The sequence below is a fragment of the Oxyura jamaicensis genome, chromosome 1 (assembly GCF_011077185.1).
Source record: "Oxyura jamaicensis isolate SHBP4307 breed ruddy duck chromosome 1, BPBGC_Ojam_1.0, whole genome shotgun sequence".
NCBI classification, from domain to species: Eukaryota; Metazoa; Chordata; class Aves; order Anseriformes; family Anatidae; genus Oxyura; species Oxyura jamaicensis.
In genome coordinates this window covers 61,844,145-61,866,957 of record NC_048893.1, presented here as the reverse complement: position 1 = coordinate 61,866,957, position 22,813 = coordinate 61,844,145, and the positions used below count along the sequence as shown (strand labels likewise).

General features: G+C 41.9%; 1 long non-coding RNA gene across 2 annotated transcripts in view; it reads left to right on the top strand.

Annotated features, from left to right (window-relative positions):
• LOC118177356 overlaps positions 1-14,252 on the top strand; it is a 44,953-nt gene extending 30,701 nt beyond the window's left edge. The window contains exon 3 of one of the 2 annotated variants that reach the window (XR_004755764.1): positions 14,204-14,252. This is a non-coding gene — a long non-coding RNA (uncharacterized LOC118177356). The remainder of the gene's footprint in view (positions 1-14,203) is intronic. The other variant, XR_004755765.1, reaches the window with a different exon arrangement.
• The last annotated feature ends 8,561 nt before the right edge of the window (positions 14,253-22,813 follow it).

The window sequence follows — 22,813 nt, the reverse complement described above, 5'->3', positions numbered from 1 at the left end:
GTACACCCAGCGCCAGCAACACACAGTTCCTGCTGAGAATTTATTTTGGGTTTTGTTCTGTATAATGATATATGAACCTGACTGAAGTGGCTGAATGAATTCTCTTCAATAGGAAATTATTCAGTCCATTGGACCATGATGACTATGTTGTAAGTGTGTGCAGAAGTTTTCTCGCTGGCCTTGTGCATCCAGTACATAAGAATGCCAGTTTTGTGTGCCGGTGCAGACAGTCATATCTTCTTCTCCCTAACACCAAGGAGCCAGCCTTGGTGTTAAGAGCCTGCCTTTGTGACCGTGTATGCAAGATGACTTGGGACTTACACTGTTACACTGCTTTGGTATGGCTAGGAGTTTTGGAATAGACTGTCTTTCTGTGTTTGGTTCATGTGTTGACTAGGTAGTTATCCTGTAAGCCTTTGTACCTAAAGTACTTTGCACTTAAGGTTGGCCTCTAGCCTGTGCTACACTTACTGCATAATTGCTGCATGTACCTGCAGGATAAGAGAATTGTGCCAGATGCTGTTACTCAATTTCCATTTCTCCTGCTCCTTACGCTGCTGACTGAAGCCACCATTGTACATCAAGGCCTTGGTCTGGGACAGGCAAGATGCTGGCATCCACCTAGATATGGCTACTGTGAAAAAAAAAGTGCTGTTGCTTGGAGAATACTGACAAACGTGAACATGAGGGCATTCATTAGCACTGAAGATATGTAATTAATGTAATATGTAGCTGTTGTCTTATGTTTCCTGTATTTTAAAGGACTTGTAATATGAATGTCACCAGTCGGGTTATTGTACAAACCGTGGATCCTGTCATGGCCCTGAGAGCACCAAAATGCCTTGAAGGTCATGCTCACTCTTACATGAGCACTCACACGATCTGCTCATGGGTCTAGGAATTCCATTTAAGATCAAGCCTGGGCCTTCAGTCCCTGCCTGAGTGGTGTCTATGGTGTGTACCTGTCTCTAACTGTTAAAGCATGTGCCTGGACATGGAAACTGCCCCTTGATCCAGGCCCTGACCTGCAGTCTGTCTTCCTGCTGGGGTTCAGACACATGCTATCGCTCTGAAGCTGCTTGTCAATCACTTGACTATGTCTGACCCATAATTACCTTCACTGGATCTGATTCTGGCCTTTGGATTTATTTCATGGCTTCACTATACCCTTCCGTCAACACAAGATTGTCTTTTGACCTGGACTCTGGCTTCGCCCTGGTTGCCATCCCTGGGCTTGTCTTGTTCACGTTGCTTGTGAGCTGTGAGATGGGGCCTTGTCTAGTGAGGCCCCTGCCTTGCCTGTCATGGTATCTCCCTTGGCTTCTGGCCCTTGGCCCTTTGGGAGCAATTGAACCTTGCTAAGCTCTGACATATACAGAACTGTAGCATGTGGGTCGACAACATCCTAACCTACTGATACCTATCTTTGCTCTATTTCCTGTTCCCTTCTAGGAAACTTTCTGCATCAGTAGGAAGAACTACCCGTTCCACCATTCTTGCCTTTATGCCCCAAGAGGCACATGGATGAAATGACAATTTAACATCCTTACCTTTTGCAAATTAGATGTAGAACCAAGGTGATGCACAAACATCCAGAAAATGAGTGTGTCCATGGCTTGTATGTGCGTGTGCTTTGGGACTGGAGGTCCAGTTACCTGTTTAGACCCTGACTTCTTGAAGGGTGAAGGTATAGTGTGCATTTAGATGCCCAATTTCTAGCTGGCAAATTTGAACGGAGAAGTTTGATTATGAAGATCATTGTGTGAGACAGTCTTCTCCAATCTGTGGGGAACCATTTCAGGCAGAAGGATTTAAAGAGGTATTCCCTTAGGTACATGGGCAGCAAAAGGAAGAATAATGAAAATGTGATCCTGTTGCTCTGTGGGCAGCAGACCCTGTGATAAAATACTTGGGAAATACCTTCTGTTATTCTGCTGTTACTGTCAGGTTTGTCAGACCTTCTTTGACCCTGAGCCTAGTGACAGTCTAATCTGCAGAAGTGAAGAGCTACCTATGTCAGGAAGATGGAATTGAAGACCACAAGCCAATTGTGTACAGGTCCATGAAACCAGAAGGGATGCATCCAAGGGTGATGGGAGATCTGGCCAACATAATTGCAAGGGTGCTCTGTCATCCTTGAAAGGTCATGGCAACTTGGTGGAAGGGAGGTCCCGGGTAAGTAAAAAAGGCAAATTGCATGTTACCCATTTTCAAAGGCAGGAAGATGATCCAGGAAACTACAGGAGCCTAGTCAAGCTGACCCATTTATTTGGGAAGATTATAGAACAACCATCCTTGAAGCCACATCTACCCAAGCATGGTAAGGGTAAGGTCATTTGAAACAGTCACCATGGATTTACAAATGGTAGATCACACCCGACTGACCTGATGGCCTCCTATAATGAGATAGGTGATTCTGTGGGCAAGAGGAGTGTAGAAAGTGACATTTACTTTTAACAAGGCTTATTGACTTGGTTTCTGGTTGTATTCTTGTAGCCAAATTGGAGGGACACAGTTTGAATAAGTGGCCTACGTTAGTGGCTGAAGATTAGCTGAACGTTTGGCTCAGAGCAATACTGTCTGTCTGTGGTCAGTGGTACAAAGTCCAGCTGGCAGCTGATTACTACTGGCATTGCTAAGCAGTTGATGTTGGTGCTGTCATTGCTCACTACATTAATTAATGTATTGAAAAACAGGACGTAATGAACCTTTGCAGGTTTGTGTGGAGAAAGGGACTTCTCAGGAACATCAAGGGGAATTTCCAGTTGAAGCTCAGGAAAGGCTTGAAGACTTCATGAAAAAGGGTCCTGAAAAAAGGCCTCCTGAAAAAACTTGCTTCCTCTCACTCACTTGAAACAGATGAAGCCAGAGATACAAAGAACTGGTTTCCAATGGTGTGATGAGGTAGAAACATGTAAGGTATAGACATGGGTTTAATGAGGCGGTAGTACAAAAATAGTCAAGGAAGAGCCATTGAGACTGCCTTCCAGAAACTGCTTGCTGGCAGTTGACACCGTTCTGCCAGAAGTGTGTGTCAGTGCTCATAACTGTTTCAGTCCAGTCCAGATGGTTGCTTGAACTGTTTTGCAGGAAGAAATTGCACTAAGGTTTAATTGGTCTTGGCTGCAATATAGGAACTTTTTTTTTTTTTTCTTTTTTTTTTTTTGGCAGGGGGGTTATAGATCCAGTGTGTTCAGTTTCTAGTTTGCCCAGTCAGAGAAGACCCTTGAGGGGAAACATGCTCAAGCGTCAAACTCATTTGGATTTGCTAACGTAAAGTTGCAGTGTGGGTTCTATAGCTGAGACCATGATCTAAGAACAGAAGGTGCATGGAGTATCTTGACACAGGTAAAGAGATTGTTATTAATCAGAAAATACACTGCTTAAGCTTTGTGAAAGAGCAGATACATAATTGAGAGCTGAGAGGTGGCTTATATGAAGCAATCCACTTCTGGTAATGGTGAAGCCCACTGAGCTGCCAGCATGAATTGTGTTTTTCAGCAACGCGAGAGAACGTGGCTAGTTAGGGGTAGTTTCTGTGTCGGGGTGCAGCAATAGGTCTTTCTGCGTCAAGCAGAGTAACAGAAAAAACAACCTGAATGAGCCATGAGTGGGGTGTGTTGCTGGCCCTCCAGGGGAAGTTCTCTTCTGGTGTCAGAGATAAAAGTCACATTTCACTATCTTTTTCTCTCCCTCGTAAAAATTAGAACAGTTCAATAGAGGAAACCAGTGGGGGTTAAGAGCTGATTACCCTGGTATGTCAGTATCTAACATGGTGGCTTACACAGAGGTCTTTTCTGCAGATGTTCGGTAGATGTTGCTGAGGATATCAATAATCTACTTGGCAGACAACTGGCAAGTAGAGCTGGATGAAGGAATAATCATCAATTGTAAGCCAGTATGTGCACATGTGCAAACTTTCATGTATAGAGTGGGGGTGAGTCATGAAGCAGACTCCAGGCTGGGGCTTCTGAGCCTGAGTTCTCCCTGTGGCAGGTGTGTAGTGAGCATTGTTGCTGCTTGCAAGACATCCACGCCAATATCTGTGTCAATAAATACTGGAAGGTTGCAGGGGGCTTGGAGGTTTCTTCCTTCAGTTCTGTGTATCCTCTGACACTTCCTGCTGACAAAGGAGGTCTGGGCTTTTAATGGTGTGCTCAGAAAGATCAGAAAGATTATATTGTAAATCAGACTTGTGTAGTAGAAGAATCTGCTTATTTACTGCAAAAGTCAAAATGCTCACAGTACATGACTTGCCATACCTTTTTTATCGTCCTTTGCATGGTCTATCCTGGAAAAATAATTACATGTGCTCATACAATTTAAAATTTGAGTACAGTGCACCCACATGGTGGAGCAGAATTAAAACTCCATAGACATTTCTTCACTGTGCGTTATGTTTCATTCATGTATTCTTTTAACAGATCTTTGACTTGTCCAATTTGATAGTATTTTAAAAACTCAAACTGAAAAACACATTGATAACGTTAATGGACACGCACGGAAGACCATGGTATTGAGGAGACAGTGATCCACATAATGGCTGACCTGGATGAGGTCAGACTGTACAGAGTGCTTGGCTGCTACATAACCGTGGCAGCTGAAGCATTTAAATGACTGATGCATAACTGCGATGGAGAGAGTACCCACTAGAATAATTATTTTTGGCGTGTGAAACCCAAGTAGGCTTTGACTGCTCCTTATCAAACCTTCACCCACATGTAACATCCCTTGTGTATCACCCTGCGGCTGGTTAAGTTTTGCAGTAGAAGGAAAACTGTAAATACTCTAAGCACTGAGTGCTAGAAGGCTAGTGAACCTCACTGTGGATGGGAGCATGCCTTACTCTGATCAGAGGTCCTTCTGATGCTGTATCATCTCTGGGTTCCCAGCATCCAGAGGGTGTAAACTGAGTTTGAGCTCTCATTTCTGCTAGCCTCATAATAAATGTGTTTTGTAACCTCATGTGTACTAGTCCTGTGCATTTGTTGGGGTCCTAAATGACAGCACTCACTGGTGGAAAACATTGTCCCTTTGATCTTCCACTGCATCAACTTCAAAGCTTGAACTCAGAGCTGCTGAAGTTGCTGCTGCCTTTCAGCCCAGGCTGACTGAAAGTAAATGGAATTTTCCTCCAAACAGGAGCTCTGTTTAGACCTACAGATGGAGAAATACCACACTCCACGGGGGAGTTTCACAGAGTTTTCTGGCAGAAGAGAAATGGTGAAACTTGGAAACAATGACTTGCATTGAAGAGGAGACAGTAGGTTGAAGTCTTGGTGACAACCTCCTTTGTGTACATACTTCTCTGTAAGGAGCTGGCTTAGGGTCCTGGCGTAGATACTTCTAAACAATAAACACATACTCTTCCAATCAAACCAGAAGTTGTGATTGAAGGCGAGTAGGGTGGAAGTTTGTGTAACATTGAGGTAACAAATTCAATATGCTTAACTGCAACGGTAATTTCCTTTGACCAGCTAGAAACACAGAAGCCACATGTTCAGGAGCCATTTCCTTCACATACATGTCATAACACATCATAAATCACACCCACTGTCTTGTCTTGTGTTCAGTCATACATGATCCCTGTGAACCTAGAATAGAACCAGTCATCAAGAAAAACAAAATGTGCAGGATAACAAGCATTACAAAGCGCTGGACTGGAGAACTTGGAAGAATAGCCTCTTTTTGGGAAACCTGGTCCTTTAAAAGTCTTAAAGACTTGGCTGTAGTCTTTATGCTTACTATTCTCCCATTACCATCCTTATCTGACTGCTTTCTTAGACTTTTATTTTAGAAATCTTGCCTTCATGCTCACTTTTTTTTTTTTTCCTTGTACTGATTTTTCAGTAGCTACTGCAACGTTATTAAATCTTTTTATCTTATATACCTTGGCTCCAACTTGTTTTCCTCTTCCTCTGGGGCCCCCAAGCCTGTTTCCATCCCAGCAGTGCTGCCGGCCTTGAAACTTTTCCTAGACTCCAGCTCTAGTGCCACCAGCTCAGCCATGTAGAGCCTACTTCATGTTTTGACTTCTGTATTAAACCAGTCCCCTCTGCACCACCACCACCAGCTTTGTTTGCTGTCTGTTCATCAGTACTACATCTACAAGAGAAAAATGGTTCGCTGCTTTCAGCTCTTGTGCTTGTTGCTGGAGCATCTTCCACTCGGATGAGAAAAGTAAGAAATTCTGCTTCCTCCCTGCAGGCTTGGGCTGGAGTGTGGCCATGGCAGTGGGAGTCTTGTAGCACTTGCTCCTGAGTCCCAGCAAGTCCCAGCAGGGGACTTCCCTGGGCACATGCATGCATGTTTTTTCATTTTGTTTGTTTGTTTTGAGAGTGGGTGGGCAGATGAGAGGGGCGTCTCTGGGGGAGATCGAAAGGCCTGTGGCCATGCTGGCTCAACCTTTCCAGACCTTTATTGACAGTAGGAAGATGCTGACACTTACCAGTAAGCACAGCACAATCTAGCTTTTTGTTTGAAGTGACTGAGCTATTTCTAAAGAAACTTTAAAAATAACCTGAAGCTAAATTTCATACGGTATTTCAGTAAGACAGTTAAAGTTTGGTAGACTGGTGGGCTGACCCCAGCCAGCAGCTCAGCACCCGCTAGCCATTCAGTCCCCAAAGGGAAGGGGCAGAGAATAGGAGGAACAAAAGCAAGAGAACTCAGGGTTCAAGGAACAGATAGTTTAATAAGTGAAGAAAAGGGAACAGCAAGAACAAAAAATGTGATGTAAAGGCCACATCCTATCAGCAGACCAATGACCAGTCACTTCTCCAGGCAACAGCTACTTGAGAAAGAGTATCCTCCAGTTTTAAGGTGGAGCAGGACCTTATCTGGTGTGAAACACACCTTTGATTGCCTTGGGTCAGCTGTCCCAGCTGTGTCCCTTCCTAGCCTCTTGGTCACTCCCAGCTCACACCCAGCAGGGCAGAGTGGAAACAAAAGGCCTTGATGCTGCCTGCACAAGCACTGCTCAGTGGCAGCTAAAGTATCAGTTACCACCTCTGTTTCAGCCACAAATCCCAAACCCAGTGCCATATGAAGAAAACTAACTCCATGCCAGCCAAACACAGTACATAGTCAAAGATGGATTTAAGTTTTCAATCCAAAGCTATGACAATTCTCTGAAAAATAAAGATCTATATGTCTCTCTGCAAGCACATTGGTCCCATTGCTGAGACCTTGTGAAGAGAACAACTCATCATTAAGGCTGTGGTGATGGAAGCTGGGAAGGATGGTCTGTTGAACTTCAAGAGACTGTGGGCCTTGCAGTCTTCAATATTAAAGGTAGAATTCACCTTGACATTTTTGTTTAAACAGTAGGAAAAGTCTTTTATAGATATATCATGGCATAAAGTGAGATGTTCAGATAGCGTAACGGTAGACTTTGTGTGTTTTCTGTAATGTTGCTTCCTGTGGCTGCCTGCATTTTACAGTACTGGTTAGTTTATTTTGAGTTAATGGCATTAATAATTCAAGAACATGGTAAGCACAACCATATTCTGAAAGGTTGTTAGGATTGTAAAAGTGAGCCTGCACCTTTGTGTACTTCAAGCCCTCCTGAATCCCGTAGGCACTATCCCCTTCTTCTGATGGTCAGTGCTTAAAAGTTCTAGTCATAAATAGCATTCTCCTTACAATGACTATAAGCTTTGCAACAAAACAATCTTTCACTAAAGCACCACTAACGATGGCCTTCAGACCAAAACATAGGTACATTTCATTAAAAAATTATCCTGACAGTTTGCTGTCACCAAATAACTTTTGGCCCTGTTGACCAGTATCAAGCAAAAGCCAGAGAAGATAATTGATGGCATATCTGAGATGAGAAAGCTGACAAGTCCTTCCCTCCAACACTGCAGTAAAGTCAAGGAGAACTCAGCCCTCAGGGTTCCCAGCTAGCTACAAGGGATGCTGACTTGTACCCCACAAGAAAACAATGTGGGATGCAGTTAGAGTGCAGTGTCTGGGCCAGAGAAAATACGGGTCTGAATACGGGTTGCTGGTTGCAGAGGTGAGGGAGCATCTCTATGGAAGTGTTGGATATGCACGTTGTTAATTGCTGTGCTTATGGCACTTCTCAGCCTGTCTGGTTCTTTAATGATTTAACTGCATTGTTGAAAAAACACATCTCTTTTGGTTTAGAAGTACAGAGACTGTCCTGCATCTGAGGCACTGCAGAAGCAAGATGCAGTATTGCCAGAAGCAAATAGAAGTCCAGGCAACGAGAAATGACTGCAGGATTCACCTTTATACTGAACCTAAATTAAGTTTGGCACAGAGAGCTGCTTCTTCATGCCTGAAGCCACAAGCAACTAGAATGGGCAGTACCAGCACAAACGTGAAGGGCTTCATTTAATCCATTGCGTTCTCTCAGGAGGACTTCAAGGAACAACAACAACAAAAAAAAAAAAACACAAACAAACAAACAAAACAATATAGATTGGAAAGTACTGGCTAATAATATAATGGTTATGAATGAAAATTAAGATAAATGTTATACCTGTGCATATAATCATTTTGTACGTAAAAAGAATGCTCTTCTTAGGCCCTGGTAGGTGATACATTGTGGCCCACCCTGCAATTTCATCTTCTAGGACTTGTGGTCAGAACCAAAAAAGGTCAAAAATACTTGGTAGGTATAGCAGGCATATTCTGTAAGTGGGTGGCAGTTTCCCTAATTCAGACCAGTAGGGCCACGGCAGTAGCTTGTGAGCTGGTGGCACAGGTGTTGTCCTTCAAAGATTTATCTGCGGAGTTGTAACAATGTGGATCTGAAAGCACACTTTTACAGGAAACTTCTGCAAACGTATCCACAAATATGTGTAAGAGATTCGTGTTGCTTGCTGTATCCAGTTCTTAGTGCAAGAGGAAAAGACAAATGCAGTCTTCACACAAGTATTAAGAATCTCTGTCAATAAAACAGAAAAGATCCCAATTTTTTCCAAATATGAACAGATATCAAAACACATGCACATAAAAGAGACAACAACAGCAAAACAATCATTTAGGTAGATTTTTTCCCCATTTATTATCACAAGTGGCTTGCAGAGGGATATTGACAAAAGGGTTATTGCCTGATTTTATCAACATGAAATAATTAGTTCGCTGACCATTATCTTCAGGATACATCAGGCGTTGTTGCACATTTCCAATTTGTCCAGCTCTGTAAGCAAATGTCCTTTAATTTGCAGTTTGGGTTCAATGATGCCACATTCAGCAGAATCGCTGTTACTTTAAACTGCTTTATGCAGTTCCAGTCTCCATCATATTGACTTCATAGTGACTTTGCCAATATTGGAATCTCTTTGATAAATTGCTGTGACTGATAAATTGGCCACTGTCCATTCAGACAGCTGCTCAGATCAAAATACCTGCAAGGAGCAACATTATGTCTACAAGGCCTATCTACAGGGAACAGCATAAAGAGCCTGAAGACCATCTGCTCCATAAAGGTAGCAGTCTGGATATGCACATAAATGGCACATGTTAACATCAAACCTCTTATTGTGTTCAAGCCACAGACCTGCATAACATAGGAACAAAAGCTTCTGTCTCTGGTACTGTCTGCTGTACCTGTGGGCACCTCCAGCAGCTGCAGTATGGGCAGCATGGCAGAAGAGCCATAAAACAAACAAACAACAATAACAAAAAACAACCAAACAAGGAAAACAAACAACCAAACAACAACAACAACAACAACAAAAGCAAAACTTTCTCTAGGGAAACCTGGTGTTGCTCCTCTGCATTTCTACTTTGCATACCATACAGTGAACTATGATCAAACCTGTTCTGAAGTGCAAGTACATCCAAAGCTAATTTCATCTTTGGTATTACCTTAAATAACTACAGACAAGACTTAAACATGCATGAGTTCTAACCTTTAAATTTTAAAATGCTGTTATGACAAAAAGATACTTGCTTTATAGAAGGAGTCTGGTAAAGAGAGCACAAATAAAGCACAAAGTCTTGACATGCTTTAATGTTTGGAGGTAACCAATATTTAAACCAAATAAAGGTTAGTTTTGAGGGATTCTGTCGTATTAATGTTGAAAAATATCTTTGTACTCTGCTATTACAATATACAATCTGGGTAAGTCACTAATGTCTCTCACATAGACATATTTAGAAAAAACTTCACCTCAATATAATGAGCAAGGTGATAGAAATGTTTGGTAAATACTTCATCTTGAGGATACTCATACTAGATTTATTTGTGAACACTAGACTCACAGCGCTTTTGGTTTGTGTTAATTTAGCACCAAGATGATAGGTTTCCATACGTAATGTAAAGAAAGGCTCTCAGGGAAAAAAACAGAGTAAGATGAGAAGTCCCACTGCTGTCTGTGCTGGACTAGTGCAAATGGCTTTAAGCTTTTCTGTACTTCTGGGACGTTTTATTGCAAGGGAAATAAACTGTGGGGAGTTTTGCTGAGATGTTTTGATGACAAACTCTCTTACTCCTTTGGTCTGTGTTTTGGTAAGGGGTGAAGGGTCAAACATGTATGTTAGAGCTGACGGGGTCTTGATGTACGGATGATATAACTGTAAGTGCTTTTCCCTCTGTGGGGTTAGTGAGAAGTCTACCTGGAATTTCAGCAAAAGTACCTATTGTCTTTCTGTAGTCTTCTTTCTTGGTTGTTGTGCGGATTGTTGTGGATTGAAAAATGTGCTGTTTTACTGCTTGAAGCTTCTGTTTTAATACATCAGTGGTGAATGATGAGTCAACAGTGCTTGTTCAATAAACCTGAAGTTAGCAAAATGTTGCTCAAGGGGTCCCTGGTTTTGTCAGGCTATGATGTTCCTTCAGTTCTGACTCTAGGGATTGTTTAATGAGACTGTCTGAGAAGGAAAGTTGAGAGTAAAACATCATAACAGCATGCTAGTGTTTTCTTACTTGAGATTACATAATTTGTATATTTTTACATTACTTAAGATGTATATGTGAATATATTTTTTTTCTGATAACATAGATATAACATACTAGGTGTTGGTGGCAAGCTGCTCACAGTGGGAGGGGTGCAGGTGGGCCCTCTATGGGAGCAGGCCACAAGCTGCCCTGTGCCAACCACAGCTGGCTCCAGCCAGCTGCACAACAGACCCATGGCGGGGCACAGCTGAGCCCTTCAGCCAAGCTGGTGGCACCTCGGGGAAAACATATTTAAGAAAGGACAGAAAACACCACAAAGAGAGAAAGGAGGATGAAATGAGAGTGAGAAACAGCAGAGGGGTCACTGAGGTTGGAGGAGGAGCATGCACTCCATGGTAGATCAAGTATTCCTGAAGTAACTGCTGCCCACGGAGGACCTGCACAGGAGCAGATACTTCCCCAGAGGGAGTGCGGCCCCTGGGTGAGCCCATGCCAGAGCAGGTGGTAGCCAAACTAAGACACCCTCCCCTAAGCACGTTTCACCCAGAAATAAACCCTAGGGTGCTGAACCATCATGACCTTGTGTAATACAAACTAACCATAGAGGAGGAATTGAGTTAACTGCAGGGGAGGAAATGTTTCCTTGAAGCAACTGGCACATGCTAAGATGTGGAACAAAGGGCAGCTGTGGTCAGTGATACGTCCACCAAAATATTCCAGGAGAAGAACCAGAAGGGGGAAGGTATGTTGAAACTGGGAAAACTATGGATGTGGCAAGTGAGGTATAAATATACTTGAGGCACAGCAGCAAATTGGGCAGTAGTTACTGAGCACCCTTTTAGCAAGGTGGTGATCACCTCCTGGGACAGGAGATGCTTCTCCTGTCCCAGGGAACTGAGAGATGCTGGTGGTGCCAGAGTCAACAGGAGGGTGAGGGGAATTCCGATTGAGTTTGTTGTAGACACATGATAATTTGTATATCGTGTTAATACGAATAGAAATTTGATGCTAATAATTGAGGTAGCTAGATTAATACAGTTAGTTGATTAGCTACTAAGTTGTTTGGCTTTGCTTTTTTCAATCATGATATCCAAAGGAACTGATTTGGCTAACACAAGGCTAACACAGCTAGCTTTGGCTAACACAGGTACATGCCATAAAGACTGCAGCCCACTGAGGACCCACGATGGAGCACAGGAAAAGGGTGGAAAGGAAGGAGTGGCACAGAGAAACTGCTCTGTCCTGTCCCCAGTCTGCTGCATCACTTGCTGCCTTTCTGTGGCGAGGAAAGGTGGAATGAGTGGTCCTGAGCTGGGGAGGGGGGGAAGAAAAGCTTATTTCACTAAGTGTAGAAATGTTAGTTTATTTATTTATTTATTATTTTTATTTCCTTATACCCAAATCACTATTTCAGTATTTATATTAATTAGCAATAGATTAATTTACATTCCCCAAGCAGAGTCCGTTTTACCCATGACGGTAGTTGGTAAGTGATCTTGCTGCCTTCATTGAGTATTCTCATTCTCTCTTTTGCTCTTTCCTCCCCAGTCCTGCAGATGGATGAATGAGGGATGTGTAAGAAGTGTGGGCCTCCTAAACAAGGCCAGCGTACCAGAGATTTAAAGGGGAAAATAACTCCACTTTGAGGCAGCAGTAACCTTTGCTGTAAGAGTAGCGCATAAGGGAGTGAAGAACATAAAATCCACTCCTTGCCCATGGCCAGGATGTTATATTACCCTGTAGTCCATGTCCTCCAGTCTGAGGTGTGCATTAGCTTCCAGGATGCCCAGAAGCTGTGGCACCAGTGCTCAATATGCATCTTAAGTATAGCTAATAGCAAAGAAGCTGTTTGTTCACCAAAAGGGAAAAGACAGCAGAAGCACAGCAAGAAAAATCTTTGTGTGAGTGTATCTCTTTGAGCGCTTTGGAACTTGTTTCACATGCAGAGCTCAGAAAGTCCCCAGTAACACTGACTGTAGCTCCCACACCCTGAGCTGATGTTTTCACACCCTTAAGGGTGTCTTTGTCATGTAGCCCAGGAGAAACCCTCTAGCAAGGAGACAGGATGGCAGCTTCTATTCTGCAGATGACTGTCCATTTTTCCAGCAAGCAGAGTCCAAAAGAAATACCAGCTCTTGGTTTCCTCCCAGGGCTGTGTTCAACACTTCTTACAATTTTTGCTGATGTTCTTGCTCATATTTTCCTTTTCCTTTTCCTTTATTTTTTCCTAATGGCTTCCAGGCTTAGCTATACTAGACTTCATCTACTCAGTCTCATATTCTGTGATTTTGCAACTGGTGTCAAGGAACCCTATTAGCTTATTAATATAGGCTTAAATGTCCTAATATTGCTGTAGCTGAAGCTTCCTACTGCATTCTGCTATCCCTGTGTGAAAAGCTTTTAAATTTCCTTCTTTTGTTAGCATGCCTAAGATAGAAGGGTTTAGTTTAGTTTTGTTTTTGTGGTGTAAGCCAAGTTTGCAAACCTTAATGTTTTTCAGTAGAGTGAATTAGGCATTTAGAACTCTACTATTATCATTTGTACTAATGATAATTTATAGAGGTAATACTTCTACTAAATTGGACCAAATCATATCAATAGCATATAGCACAGCAGGACAGAGCTTAGAAATGGGACAATTCAGAATTGAGAAATGGATGAAGAGTGTCCAATAAAATGAGCTTACCTACAAGTAACAAATTATATCTATCTGCTTATATCTGTGTGCTTTTAGTCACGACCTATAAGGGTTACCCAACCCACTAGATCACAATGGTGGGTTTGTAAGGTTCTGCAAAACACAAGGACATGGAGGTTTTTGTTTCATTAATTTATTTATTACAAATTGCTACACAATATTACTGTTAAGTATATACTTATATTTACTACAGGCACACATCGTTATTTTGAGGTATTACTGGTACAGCACTCACCGAACTGCTCCAGGAGTGGAGCCAATCAACCACAGAAAGTCTCTCTGCATGGATAAGCTGCATTATGGAGGACAGAGTCATCCAGGCATCCGTGGTGAGAGTCTGGTCTGACCGTGAGGTCTTGTGCAGAGAAGCTTGCCTTGGTTGGATAGTGAGTTACTTTTTTATCTTTGGTGTAGGTACAAAAGTGGACTCCAGTTCCTGGAACAGCTGTTGCTCACTTCAGCTTTCCCAGAAGGTCAGCTTGCTGTCAAGGTTTCTTTGTTCTGCCCTTTATCAGGGATGTCCCAGGCTCCCAGCTGAGTAGCTATCTTTCTCTGAGAGTATGTTTCTGTTATGATCAGGTCACCTTTATGGCTGTTCCATCACTCGTAAGACTTGGTTTATGTAGTAGAATCATAGAATATCTGAGTTGGAAGGGACCCACAAGGACCATTGAGTCCAAATCCTGTGTCCCCAAAGGACCACCCCAGACTAAATGAATAGATAAATAAAAATCAGACCATGTGTCTGAGTGCACTGTCCAAACGCTTCTTGAACTCTGGCAGGCTCAGTGCCATGACCACTGCTGTGGGCAGCCTGTCCCAGTGCCCGACCACCCTCTGGGTGCAGAACCTTTCCCTAACCCCCAGCCTGACCCTCCCCTGTCCCAGCTCCATGCCGTCCCCTCGGGTCCTGTCGCTGTCCCCAGAGAGCAGAGCTCAGCGCCTGCCCCTCCGCTCCCCTCGTGAGGGAGCTGCAGGCCGCCATGAGGCCTCCCCTCAGCCTGCTCTGCTCTGGGCTGGACAAACCCAGGGACCTCAGCCGCTCCTCATACATCTTGCCCTCCAGACCCTTCGCCATCTTTGTTGCCCTCCTTTGGACACTAACAATTTTATATCTTTCTTATACTGTGGAGCCCAAAACTGCACACAGTGCTTGAGGTGAGGCCTCATCAGCACAGAGTTCAGTAGGACCATCCCTTCCCTTGACCGACTGGCAATGCTGTGCCTGGTGCACCCCAGGATACGGTTGGCCCTCCTGGCTGCCAAGGCACACTGCTGGCTTGTGTTCAGCTTGCTGGCAATCAAAACAAATCAAAACTCAAATCAAATCAAAACAAATCAAATCAAATCAAAACAAATCAAAACTCAAAATCCTTTCTGTGGGCTGCTTCCCAGCATCTCATCCCCTGGTCTATACACATATTCATGGTAAGACTATGGAAGGAGAGCTCTGCTCTGAAATATTTTTTCTTCTGTCCTGAGTTCTGCTATTCCAGTGGTCCCTCCAACAGGGAACAGGTTTCTGTTAAGAACTTGGTGGGCGGCTGGGTTAGCCGTCATCCTGAGGAGACCTGCCACCTGCTAGCAAGGTGTAAGTAGCAGACTTAATTTCCAGCTGTCATTTGTAGCTCTGAAGCTAGCACACACACCAGTTTCTGAATTCCTTACGTTCTTTGTGCATCAAGCCCATTTACCAAAGTCAATTTTAATTCTTGAATATTAATTGGTAACAAACAAACAAACAAAAACAACAAAAAAACAGGTTTTAGTAGAGCAGGTTTTCTGAACTTTTCACTGCCAGATTTGTCTAGTAGCCAAGCATGAATGTGGTATTTTCTGTCTTCCCCAGCTAACTCAATCTTGCAGACTGTGGAACAGTTTTTTTTTATTATTATTTTTAATTATATTTTTTTATTATTATTATTTTTAAATCAGGATTTTTGGTGGAGGGTTATTAAAATGGTTATTTAACTGGGACTTTCTATTAAAAATAACTTTAGAATACACTCATGCTAAAGGTTTTTGAGTGAACCCCTGATGTGAATGCAAAAGTATGGTTGCAGAGAAGAAAATCTTGTCTGGACTAATAGGTGGCTGGTTATAAACTGTTACGCTAAACAGTGCTTAAGGTCTCAGCCTTTCTGTTGCATGTCAATGGCCTCACATTCCTCCTTTATGACTTCTGACAAGGAAGTTTTCCTCGTTTCTCAGTTTTTTTAAGAAAAAACTGAAGACAGTGGGGAATCACAGACCCTTGGTATGCAAAATGGTCTGTTGAGGCAAGATGGGCCAGTAACAAAATTGTCAAATCAGCACAAATATATTTAGTGTTTCTTCTGATGAGACAGAGACCAGTCAAATTAGTGTAACTATAAGGCAGTAATAGAATTGCTGATCTGGCAGTAATGTATTTAGCTAATTACTGATTTAACATCTAGTAGACCATGGGGTCGATGTTGCGGTTAAGCCAGCTGCGGAGTGAGGGTGAAGGGACTGGGTCGGCCTGTGGAGCTGATTCCCCGGGAAGGCAGCTGCAGGATGCAGATGGAGCGGCAGCTTGTCTTCAGGATGGATTCAGAGCTGACTCCCCAGGGATGCTGAGCAAGCTGGCTGCATAAATGAGGAAATACAGAAGGTCACAGGTCACTGAAACTGAGAGGATAAAAGGGAAAATCAAAGAAAGAGAGGTAGCCTCAGCAGAGTAGGATTAGCACTATAAGATCCTGCTGTCTGGGCATCAACAGCTACAAAGGCAAACACCTCCAGGCCATCCTGACACACAAGGTAGGACATGCCTGGAGCTATGGTGTCGCGAGTGTGGACCCTAGTGGCCAACAGTCGCGTCTTGCAGACCGTATTGAGCTGGGAGAACTCAGGATTCTGAGAGTGCTTGACATGCTAACCACATCACTTTGCTAACATTCATCTTATTTGTATACTGCTTAGTCTGCTGTAGTTACATACTTGTAAGGTTTAGGCCTAAATAAATAACTGACATAACTGTATGTCATCAGTTCCTCACCCTTGTAGTTGCTGAGCTCATTGGGCAATTCCTCAGAGCAGAAAACTGCGAAGAGTGTGGAGATGAAGCCTGGAGAGTCGGAGATGCCATAGGAAGCAAAAGACACACCCTGTGTGTTCAACCTGTTAGAGCTGACTTTGAAAACTGGAGGAGTGTCAAAGGGCACCCGCATCACTTAAGGTTAATAAATAAGGGCATTTATTCTGTCTTTCACAGACAATAAAGTTTTTTCTACCTTGCTGTAAGGAAAAGAGATAATTTCTAAAAGGAAGGAAAGAGGAGGTTGTGCTGTCACTAGCTGACAATGGGGAACCAGCCTGTTTGGAAATTACAGTAACCTAAAGAAAAGGAGATTGTTGTACAAAAGGGTTAAAATGCAGAGAATGAAATTATCGTGAAAAGGTGATTCAGAAAGGAGCAATCCCAGGAGAACTGGGTAAGAAAAGGCAGAAACAGCACAGGGAAAAACAAAAACAAAAACAACTACAAAAACCCACAAGCCTATTTTAGCTGAAGGACGTCCAGGGAAATGACAATGTAGTCTTAAACCGAGCTCTGGTTATCACTACTACATCCACTAGATGACAGTGTGGAGATTGAATTCACTGCTACAGCAAGATCCATTCTGTGCTTTACAGGCCTGTGGATAGTGCCTCACTTCTCTGCTATAAAATCAAAGTTTGCAGTGTATTTGTGCCCAGGAACTTTGCATGTGTTCATGGAAGGAAGATGGTTTGGTTTGGTATTAACAATAAATTTAACACTGACATGAAAGAAATGACTCACTTTTCCAGCAGTTTTTTTTTTTTTTTTTTAATTATTATTATTATTTTATTTTTTTATTTATTATTATTATTTTTTCCCTAAGCCTAAAGATCTGGGATCTTGGATTATATCGGAAAGTAGTGATGGAAAGTGAGCTAAAAGATGTGGAGGGACAGCCACCTCTCTTCTGTGCCTTGCAGCTTTGCAGACAGCCATGTTTCTGTTTGCGTACCATGAACACCCCTTGGTGCACTCTCACAGCCTGCAGTGCCTGGCCCTGCAGTCCCCCAGGGACCCTGATGGACACAGCAAAGCAAAAGCTGGAAGGAAGGGAACAGAAAGCAGTGGGGTGACAAGAGCTAGATGCATGTACAGTATTGATTTCTGCAGTTTTGGAGTTTTGTATGAGGTAATAGGCAAAGCAAGGAAGAACACCCAGGAAATACAGCAGGTTTCCTTTCATAGCACTGTTTTTGTTTTGTTTTGTTTTGTTTTTCCATGTTTTCTCTTTCCATCCAGAGCATGGTATGACCCAGTACACATATATTATCACTGTAGCTGTGTAGTGTGAAGAACCACTAAAAATTATAACTTAATACCCAACTGGGATTTACCATAAAAGAAAAATAAAATAGAAGCAAAGACTGTATTGGAGTTTAAATCAGTACAGACTAGGTTAAAGTAAATGAACTGTAATGCAATTTTTATGAAAACAATTATAAAAATGTGCCATCAGTGTGCAGGCAAGATGTATGTTAATGAGTCTCCAAATCTTGGTTGCTGTGATTAACCCTGCTTTAAGGTGATAGATGTGATCTTTATTGCTTCACTTCCTCAAATACCTTTCATTTTGTAGGACACCACATATATTTGTCCTAATGTTGTCTGCATTTCACTCCAGTTTCACAGGTTGCTCTGTCCTTTTCTTGCAACATGAATGGTTTTAGTTGCTCTTCTGTGGTTCCTTTCTCTGACAGGTGACGGCAGTGTCCTCCTGGGGCAAGAGTGCTGCGGGGGGCACAAACCATCCATTGGCTGGCTGTGGGGCTCGCATGGTCAACCCCCTTCCATTCCATTCTGTCTTTCCCCTATTAAAAATGTCTTAGCTTGGCATGAAATATTAATCTGTTGTGCCATTTGTTGTAGCACAGCTTGCCATGCACTGGAATCCTGAAGTGCCCTCAATTCTGCCTCAGCCTGATACATATGCTTTGAAACTGACAGTTGGCAATTGTCCTGGTGATTTTATAGCACCCAGGGTTTTAGGATTTTTCATTTGTATGCTGCAGAAACTTGACCTTATACGGGATAACGTGAAATTCCACAAGTGAGAACGAATGGATTTTCTTTTGCTTTGAAATTTTTCTTTCCATTTAGGGGAAGATTTGTCAGTCTAATTTTCTTTACCAGCCTTTCTGTAACGATGAGGAGGAAGTACTGTGAGTGATTTTGCTTAATAACTGCTGATCCATTAGTCTTTCATGGCCTTTGGATCAGGCAGCTGTGTGGAGAAGAATTTAAAATCAGGATCAGGATGAATCTTCCTTTTCTTCTAAATTAACTGTATTGTGCAATTTTGTGAACAATTATTTCAGTCTCTTTACTTCTCAAACACTATTATTTATTATTAAAGCATGCTTTGAACATAAAACTATTAGGAAGCCCTTTATTAGACTGGCTTACTGCTGCTCTCTTTCTAATGAATTTTTTGCTTTATGACTTGCTTGCTGAGTATGGGCTCTTACTTTAAATCAAGCAATTGATTCACTGTTCAAAGTAAGTTTATTGGAGCGCATCTTCATGAAATTGCCTGCCAGCAGACAAGCCCAAGCAATGAAAAATTAGAATGGAAAACAAAGTAACCTTGTTATTTTTCAGGCTCATGAACATTTAAGATCTGCTTCTGCAATGATATAAATGTGGAAGGAGAGGTACCAAGACTATACCTCAGTGAGCTGTCAGTGGTCTCTTGATCAGCCATGCAGAGCAAGCTTAAAATTGGGTCATCTGTGAGTTATATACATGGGCCTTAGTTTGAAGGTTTTTAAGGAAGATGAGAAGGAGAAATGCCACCAGCAGTCGTGGAGAGTAAGTAACTAGGAGGGAAGATTTTCATAGGTAGGAGTTGAACACTTCATGTATTTGATGAAGATCTGCAGTGCCCCTGCAGCAGTGCAATTTGGGGAATTACCTGTCCTTATCTGCTAGGCCAGCATAGGGCGTGTACCTTGTGCTCTGGTAGAGAGATGCTTGGGAGAACGGTGATCTGGGCAAGTACATTAAAGCAACATGCTGCGGAGCTGCGAGCACAAGTAAGCCAGGACCCTGGATGCCCATCTGGTTTGGCTCCCAGATGTGGTTTTCCTGGTTCCCCCAGGAGCACACCTGTACCATGCTCTGCTGTGTGGTGTTACTGTGTCCGAAGTGCCGAAGTAAGTCTCCTCCCCAAAAAGGTCTTCTGACACCAGCCCAGCAAGACCAACAGTAAACAATCCTCTGGAGTGACACCAGCTCATCCTAGAAGGGGAAACAAGCTGAGAGAGGTAATGGATGAACAGCCTGGGACTGCTGTACCCTTCCTGATGGGTTCATCACAAGGCAGGTTCCCTCTTCCTATTTTTCCAGTGATATGTCTGTAAATACCAGCACTGTAAATTTACTCTGTCAGTACAGGGAATGTGATAGGCCCCGAGAAAGTCATCGTTCCCAGTTTGTAATAGTGTGGTGAGTTATCATGAATGTCTTAGAAAATTATACCATAAAATGCCTTTTGCATGTAGCAATGGAAGAAATTTAGTAAGATTTTATTATTGAAATAATGATAAGAGACATGATCTCAGAGGATGAGTTTATGATAGACACGTTAGGAAAAACATTTGTCTTACCTTACCTCACCTGGTGTTACCACCAGTGCAATAGACATCAGAGGAGGCTAGGAAGGCCTCAAAGCCCAGCACATTTGAACTGTGCTGGGCACAAAGGAAGACATACTTGTAGTCAAGGCTTTTCTTGCTCTTGCAAGCAGATATGATACAGTGCATATTAACAACAGTTTATAGCTTTGAGATTCTGTGCATGAAATAAATGGGCGTCCTGCCCCACCCACGACAGCAATGCTCACACAGAAGGTGGGCAAGGTGGTGTTAAAATGTGGTAAAAGCTTGATTTGTCAACAAGCCAGCCAAGAAGAGTGTTTTGCAGTACATCCATCTCTCTCTTCACTGTGCCATTAGAAAAGTAACACCCCCAGACTTGTGTTTGATGGTGGGAGCATGAGGGGTGCTGTTGGGTTGTATGAGGGGGAGTCTGGGGGCAGTGTATGTATGGGACACCTGCAGTCCTACAGCCAAGTGCAAAAGCTTACCCACCTCTGGATTAGGTAATCTAGGGGCTCATCAGCTGCATAATCAAATTGAGAAGTTTATTTATTTATTTATTTTATTTACTTTATTTACTTTTTCAGTGTAACAGTGAAACTGTGCCTTGGAGCTGATTTTTTTTGAACCTGGCACCCAGGGCAGATGCAGGAGCACTTCTGTTGAGTACGTACGTGGCTGGGGCTGGGCTTGTGTCTCATACTAGGGGTGGTGGGATTGTCAGGTTTGCACTGGTAGGAGGTTACAGAAGCATGGTTTGGCCAAGAACTGTTTTCACACAGTCCTCAGCTGTTTGTGATTAAGAGCAGAATTTGACTCTTAAATGAAATAAAATTCTCCATTGTAAAAACTCTTGGTACTTCTGGATCAAGAGCTATCACAATAAGTACTTCCTGAATGCACTAATATTTTTCGGGTACTCTGACATTGCAATGGATGTTTTATTGTAGTGCAATGTCAATGTAATGTAGTTACAAAAACTTCTTGGCCACACAATACTACCAAAAAAAGTTTTAATTTACTAGTATTACAAAGAGTTAAACAAGTATCCAGAAAATCCCATCTTTTTTTTTTTTTTTTTTGAAGAAACATTTTATTTTACATAGTCTGCTTAGAAGAAAAATTATTCATGTTAAATATGCATCAGATCTTTATGCAATATTTTTTAATACAATATATTTAGTCATTTTTATTGATTTTTATTCCATTCTTCTAGAAATATACGGAACCTTGTTTAATAAAACTGGATGTACCTCAGTTCCTTGGTGCTGAATTAAAACAAACAAACAAACAAACAAGCAAAAACACTGGATTGCTATTTATGAAAATAACTTTGTAAGCTAAAATAGAAAGAGTAATGATGCAAACTGCAGTAAGAAAAGCAGCACTATAACACAGAAGCTCCATAAAAAGAATCATAGAATCATCTAGGTTGGAAAAGACCTTCAAGATCATCAAGTCCAGCTGTCAACCTGACTTACCAAATTCCATTACTAAACCATGTCCCTTAAACGCTCTAGTGAAGAGGATCTATAAGCTACCTAAGATCTCAGGAAAAGCTGTAAGTAATTTTTCTCATTAGTGGTGGCTCTGAGACAAATGTGCAGGCAGAAATGTTGATATTCACCTAGTTCAACTTGCATGGCAGGCTTTGAGATTGTAAGAAGTAGCTTATAGTTAGAGCTGGGTGGAAAAGGGATCAAGAAAACCTGATAATGCATCATCAATTTTGACCTAAATTGCAATGCAAATATGAAATATTTTCCTCTAAGATTGATGTAGAAATGTTAAAAATTTGCAAAAAAGCAAAACCATCAACATTTCTGAAAGAGAAATACAGTTTGCTTTAGTGTTTGTAGTAACATGGACCAAATTATGGTGCAACACCATTTAAAATCAGTTTGTTGTGACTGGCAACAGTAGTTGGCTCTATAAGAAAAGATAATTGTAGCATTCTATAGTAACCAAGTAAATAACTTGGTGACTAAGTCATATCTGAAAAATAATTCTTGATCTGTTTTATGTTGTTGTTATTTAGAGTAGTACGTCACATACAACTTTTCCAATATTCTGCATTGTGTTTTGGCTGTTTCCTGGTCAGACATATGTTTTGTAGTGCTATGAGAATGCAGTAGCTCCTACAGTGCACCATATATGTTAAAATAAAGAACACACTGAATTATGCAGCATACATTGTGGCAAGGAAACCAAGCCGCTAAGAAAGAATGAATGGTTGCACTATAATTCATATCATACAGCACACTAAAATCAACAGTTGCAGTTTATTGCAGAAGTGCTTCAGAATGAAATGTTTTGGGTCATTTGAAAAAATATTGAACTTTACTTCAACTTAAGTATATTCTCCCTTGAGTTCAACCAAGAAAATATTTCCTTTTGGTGACTCCAATAGTAAAATTTTTTTTTTTTTTTTTTTTTTTTTTTTTTTTTTCTAATGGAGAATTTTAATTCTGCAATAGTAGCTTATTTCCTGATATAAAAGCAAACTCGACAGTGCCCCCCCAAATATGCAACTGACTGTTCCTGTTAAAAGTACAAGGCCCCTGTTGAACAAAATA